We start from the raw sequence: 7,170 nt of genomic DNA on the forward strand, positions 1-7,170 counted from the left end.
TTTATTAAAATGACTCTTTAAAAACCTATTGGCGATTTTACCAACACATGTTTACTCATTTCCATATCATCATTTATAGCCCTTTATCGAAAAAGCCCATCAGTGCTACACGCTGGGAGACAAGCAGCTTAATTACAACCAACGCCTACGCTTTAAATCATTTCCTGGTCCTCCTTCATATTGTAAACGCAAGTACTGTAAATGGCTATCCTCGGAAATGAATTAGCGTCGGCGTTTTCCTGCTCATTTTCCCGATAATTAAAAATTCTGTTTAGTGCTTGGGCAAGGTTTACCATTCCAAATATACCAGCGGGCCCCTTGCATAAAAAAAGACCCCTTGCCTGCGAGGCTGTGAGCACAGTAGCAAACGGGTCAATGACGAGTCCCCCGAGTGCGGTGGAGGTTAAGTGTCTTGCTGTGAGGCAACTAGAAGATGTTAATTGTTGAGAAACAGGAACAGGAAATCTCTTTTTCAACTGGTATTCCCACCTCGGTCGGGGCAGGAACTTCAGCTCCGTCGACAATCTGCATTGACAAAGGAAGAAAAATCAAAATCAAATCAATCAAAAAGCCTTTATTGTCGTCATACAAAGCTGTGTATAACGAAATTGGTGAAAAAATGTCCACTAAGCTAAAATTACGCAATAACAAAAATGTTTTTGAATCCTGAGGGTCTTCCGATTAACTGATAAGAATAAATCGTGTACTTCCTTTTTATCGCTAAAATGAAATTCAAACCTACCTACATTTTAAAGTGCTTAAAGATAGAATAGATTATTGACTTTAATTATTTAAAAAGAAAAATAAAATGACATTTTTTTTTCTCTTTACCTCTTCAATATTTTAACATATATGACAATACTGCAACAGAAAGAGAATATTTAGTTTCTTTACGGTTGGAAGCAATTTTTTTTAACATAAAGCCAACGAGATAGCAACAAAGAGAATACTGTTATGAGGCTCAAAAAAGAGGATTTGGACGTAATAGTTGTCGATTCATTTGTTAATCCTTAATTTTTTCAATTGAATGTGGCATTGCAAAGCAACCGATTTAATAGATTAGATAACTTTATTCATACCGTATTCGGGAAATTTCACTGTCACAGTAGCAAGAGGGTGAGAATACAGACACAGCAAAAGACATTTTTAAATAAATAGGTAATAAATGAGTGAATAAATAAATAAGCGTGTTGCATGAAAAAAAAAATATATATGAATACATATATATATATATTTGTGTATATGTGTATATTTGTGTGTGTATATTTGTATGTGTATGTAAATATACATATATGTATTTATGTGTATATGTGTATATTTGTATGTGTATGTATATATACATATATGTATGTGTATATGTGTATGGATATATTGTGTGTATATATATATATAGATTTGATAAAAAAAAATATATATATATATTTTTTTATCTAATCTCTCTCTCTATATATATATACACACAATATATCCATACACATATACACATACATATATGTATATATACATACACATACAAATATACACATATGCACAAATATATATATATATATATATATATATATATATATATATATATATATATATATATATATATATATATATATATATATATATATATATATACATACACATATATATCTACATATGTATATATATGGTTGGTCTTAACATTCAGAAATATGGCCATAATGGCCAAGAATTTAACCCCAAGTACGACATGGCCCTTGACAGGGAAGAGTTTGGCCGAAGTAGTCACGGTGCCTCCCTAGATGTTCCACAATGAGTCAATTTGAGTGAATGTCACTATCAACTCAACTACTCCCCACGATGTCTGTTAGTCAGGCCTCAACCACGTTCTCCCAGGCTCCTCGGGGCGTGGCGGGGGCGGTGTCAACGCTGCCCGGGCGATGCGCTCGCCTATCAGGTGGCTTTTGGTGAAAGCTAATCCTGTTGAAAATAGAAATGTTTGCCACCTGGGGATGCAGCGTAGAGGACGGGGGTGCGAGAGCGATGCCACCGGCCCCCAGGAGTCAGCCATCCATATGCGGGAGGAGAGATAGCCTAATCTTGTCACAGGCATTGCGGTTCGGGGGGGGGGAGAAATCAAAGTCTGGAGCTCTCGTTTGCAAAGACTTGAGCTCACGGAGGTGATATGGAAAGCTCGTGATAGACACCGAGAAGTTTGTTTTTCTTCCTCTTTCTGGAGAGCTTTTATGCCGTTGAGCTCCAATTTGCTTAGGCATGCATTTGGGACGTATACGGACGGTATCATGCCACGCTTTGAAATCACACCCCCCGTCAAGGGTACAATTGGATTTTCTGTGTTGTGGTATTTTTTTTTACCCATGTGTCAATCACTGATTACGTTTCTGTTCATGTAAATTGTACATGAACAGATGGACTTCCAAAGGGAAATGTCTTAAAGCAGGGGTGTCAGACTCGGGTTGGTTCGCGGGCCGCGTTAACGTCAACTCGATTTCATGTGGGCCGGACCATTTTAGATATAATAGTTAATAATTTTTTTAGAAATTGATTAAAAGAACTGGATTAAAAGCCCTGAATATTCAGTTTTTTATAGATCTAAAACAATGTTTATTTTAGCTTTTTTATTTATTTTTAGATGTTACAAAATTATTTTTGAACGAAAAACACAGACAAAATGGATTAAAAAATTACAATTATTGATTTAAAAGGGGGAAAATCAGGAAATTTAATATACATCTATACTCTTCATTTTAATTTGATCCTGAAACAGAAAGTGGGCACTCATGATTTACTTTCCCGGGCCACACAAAATGATGCGGCGGGCCAGATTTGGCCCCCTGGCCGCCACTTTGGCACATGACAAATGAATTTCCAAAGGGAAATCTCTTAAAGCCTGATAGATTTGGTGTATACAACTAAATCTTGATTTAAAAAAACAACAACTACAAAACGACAAACTCAAATGCATGTCTTCATGCATGCTGGCATATTGCATCTGGCAACCCGAATTGTATGCTCTTATTGTCATTATTAAGTGAAGTCATTAAGTATAATGATTTAAATCTTTTACACGGTGCACAAATAAAAACAACAAACCGACAAATAAATATTCAATAAATAATAAATAAATAAATGTTGATTTATGAAATAGCATTAAAGTTCTTAAAACAATAGGAAGGCATCCGTAGTTTTAAGTGTTGTAATTGGTCATTAAATAGCCATAAAGGGTTACATATATAAGAAAGGTGTCGATATTTTGCGATTGAAAAAAATAAAAATGTGAAATCAATATAAATTACATGGAAGTTGAGTCATTTTAAGTACATCTGTGCCAACGATAGTTGTAATAAATTGCCTTTATGGCAAAGCGAATGATTGAGCAGACTTGACTTTTACGATAAATTATGGATTTTATTAAGGTCCGAACTGTAAACTAGAGATTTGCTAACATTTTGTGAACAAAGGATTTTGATTGGGCCAATCACTTTTCCAAGTTGAACATGAATGAGCACTGAGTGAAGATTTAAATTGCTACGTTCGCTTCATGTGCTAGCTGCATGTTGCTCGCAATAAAAAAATAAATTAAAAAAAAAAAAAAAAAACACTCATTCACGCTAGCACTCATGCCTATGGGCAATTTAGAGTGTCCAATCAGCCTACCATGCATGTTTTAGGAATGTGGGAGGAAACTGGAGTACCTTTAGATAACCCACGCAGGCCCGGGAAGAACATGCAAACGCCCTCCAGGTAGATCGACCTGTATTTGAACCGAGGACCCCGCTCTTTCCATTTTAATTTTCCCATTTTGACTGGGATAGACTGACAATGCCCCAACAATGACGCCCGTCAAGTTAACGGAAACCGGAGTACCCGGAGAAAACCCACGCAGGCCCGGGAACAACATGCAAACTCCACACAGGTAGACCGACCTGGATTTGAACCGAGGACCCCGCTCTTTCCAATTTAATTTTCGCATTTTGACTAGGATAGACTGCCAATGTGCCAACAATGGTGCCCGTCAATTTAACGGAAACCGGAGTACCCGGAGAAAATCCACGTAGGCCCGGGAAGAACATGCAAACTCCACACAGGTAGACCGACCTGGATTTGAACCGAGGACCCCGCTCTTTCCAATGTAATTTTCCCGTTTTGACTAGGACGGACTGACAATGTGCCAACAATGTTAAGTTAACGGAAACCAGAGTACCCGGAGAAAACCCACGCAGGCCCGGGAAGAACATGCAAACTCCACACAGGTGGACCAACCTGGATTTGAACCCAGAACCCCGCTCTTTCCGATTTAATTTTCCCGTTTTGACTGGGATGGGCTGACAATGTGCCTACAATGGCGGCCGTCAAGTTAACGGAAACCGGAGTACCCGGAGAAAACCCACACAGGCCCGGGAAGAACATGCAAACTCCACACAGGTGGACTGACCTGGATTTGAACCCAGGACCACAATTTAATTGTCCCATTTTGACTGGGATGGACTGACAATGCCCCAACAATGGCGGCCATCGGAGTTAACGGCAGGGTTTTCATACTTGAGCAATCTCTGTTCCGTCACCCTTAATGTTGAAATCTATCCGTCGCGTGATTGGCGATAACACCGCGGCGAGCGGCTCTCTTTCTCGTCAAATCTTCCCCGTGATGAATGAATAATTCATCTGTGGCCGTGTCCAACCCACCCCACTGTGAACAACATATTTTTACATCTCCAAAGCATGATCGTCTCACACCCGCAGAGAGCGAAATGGTTCATCTGCGACAATTCAGGTTGGGAACGAAGACCACGTTTTCCAAAGAGCATTTAAACAGCCTGGGATCGTAACACTGTAAATAACATCTCTGGGATCCCATTGCTCTGCTTATGCTTGGGGAAATTTTACGGTGTGACACTGTGGAGACAACGATTTAACACGCTGAAGATTTTCGCAGGTTTGGGGGCGCCGCAGTGTTTGATATCAGCATTTTTTTTTCTTTTTTATGTGTCTTTGCAGGTATCTGATCAGTAGGCGAGGCAGCGAGTCAACAGGAAGGGGATGTGGATTAAGGGGGGGATCCCAGCACACATTATTTCCAACCTTTCCTCTAGTTCCTTTGCACAGCGAGCAGCTGCTGTGGCACATTAAAATCAGCACGCTAACACTTACTTCCTGTAAGTAACACCTCAAATCTGGATCAACACAACGCAGGCATTTAGGTAAGTACGACTTTTTTTGCTGAAAGTTATCATTTATGTAAGCGCTATACAGTCTTACCTCGATTATTGCGACTTCACTTATCGCAAATTCACTTATTTGCGATTTTTTTCTATTTACATTTTTTTTAAGTTCATAAAAATGTGAAAATCCACACTTAAACTCGTAAGCGGAATCCACTCCCCTGTCTTCTGCTTGGTACTAGAACTCAGCACTAGAAAAAGGAAAAAAAAGTTAGAAGGGTGACCCAACTTTGCGATTTTTCAATTATCGCGGCTATGTTTGGTCTACATTAACTGCGATATTCGAGGGATAACTGTACGTCATTTTTACCTCATGTGAGATAAGGTTTAACTCGATACGAGATTTGTGTTGAAGATAACTCAAGAACAAGGAAAGGGATTATTATCAAATTTTCTGGTTTGCTAACTCAATGACGTAGATCACAGGTGTCAAAGTGGCGGCCCGGGGGCCAAATCTGGCCCGCCACGTCATTTTGTGCGGCCCGAGAAAGCAAATCATGAGTGCCGACTTTCTGTTTTAGGATCAAACTAAAATGAAGAGTATAGATGTATGTTAAATTTCCCCCTTTTAAATCAATAATTGTAATTTTTTAATAAATTTTTGTCCGTGTTTTTAGTTCAAAAATCATTTTGTAAAATCTAAAAATATATTTAAAAAACTAAAATAAACATTGTTTTAGATCTATAAAAAAACTGAATATTCAGGGCTTTTAATCCAGTTCTTTTAATCCATTTATAAAAAAAAATCTTAATATCATATCTAAAATGGTCCGGCCCACGTGAAATCAAGTTGACGTTATAGCGGCCCGCGAACCAACCCGAGTCTGACACCCTTGACGTAGATACACAAATGGCAGCCAATGAGTTCAATGCGTCTCCTACAAAGAGTGAAAAACCGAAAATTAAGAGTCTACACCGGCGCATCTCACAGATTCCAAAGATTTAAATTGTTGTTACATTCCCTACGCAATCATTGTAATGCAAATGAACCCCCGGCGACCTGTCACACGAGCCATTTTGCTTCGTATTAACTCGCCCGAGTAACGGAATATGAGCAATTCATCATAATGCTCCGAGCGAAGCCGTCTGCTAATCTCTGAGATTCCGATTCTCACAAAAGTGGTTTAACACTCTGAAAACACCCTGATACATTATTTATTAGCTCTTCTATCATTTTTCACACCCGCTTATACTCGGAGCATCCGTGTCGTTCATCAGATGACTTCACATTCCACCGTTCTAGTGATGTTTTATATATTGCTCCAATGGTGTCACTTGCTACCATTGCTCCTTCTAATGATGGATGTTCTCCCATTTCACCAGTAAAGTTGAACTGAGCACCTTCACAAAACTTAACATTCAGATCATAGATTACACCATATGTTCACATTGTTTAAATTAATGTTTAGTTTCTTAACTATGTCTTTTTGAGTGAATTGCAAAATGTTTATCTGGCAACCCGAAAAGGGAGGGATGGTGCTTCAACATTTGTATGCTTGTTGCAATACCAGTTTTGGCCACAGGTCTTACATATTGCTCTTATAACCCCCCCCCCCCCCCCCCCCCCCCCAAAAAAAAATATCCATTTCAATTAAAATTTAGTAGTCCAGATTCCCGTATTTAGTTTGATGACACCCCCTCTTAAAACTACTTTAGTTTCTTAGTACCTTTTTGTTTGGAATGCAACTGTACAAACAACGCGGAATATATTTATTCACACTTAGGTCTAAATTTTTTCCAAAATTGGACGGGGCGCCTAATCAGTCGGTGCGCCTTTTATATGCATTAAACTCAAGATTTTGTAGATGTCGCTGTATGACGCTGATAGCTTGACTGTGTAAGTACATTACTTGCTAACTCGCTATATTTATATAATGAAAAGGTGGACGAGTGAAACAGGAATGTGTGCGCATATCATCCTTAAAACATGCCAAAACTATTAGCAGTCGACAATGACGTT

At 38.7% G+C, this 7,170-nt stretch overlaps 1 protein-coding gene across 3 annotated transcripts in view; it reads left to right on the plus strand.

The window, feature by feature from the left end:
- lingo1a (leucine rich repeat and Ig domain containing 1a) overlaps positions 1–7,170 on the plus strand; it is a 139,734-nt gene that overhangs the window by 56,337 nt on the left and 76,227 nt on the right. For all 3 annotated transcript variants that reach the window (XM_077595487.1, XM_077595486.1, XM_077595488.1), the window contains one exon: positions 4,987–5,189. The gene's annotated coding sequence lies outside the window, so the exon portion shown is untranslated. The remainder of the gene's footprint in view (positions 1–4,986; positions 5,190–7,170) is intronic.

Source organism: Stigmatopora argus, chromosome 3 (genome assembly GCF_051989625.1).
Source record: "Stigmatopora argus isolate UIUO_Sarg chromosome 3, RoL_Sarg_1.0, whole genome shotgun sequence".
Classification (NCBI taxonomy): domain Eukaryota; kingdom Metazoa; phylum Chordata; class Actinopteri; order Syngnathiformes; family Syngnathidae; genus Stigmatopora; species Stigmatopora argus.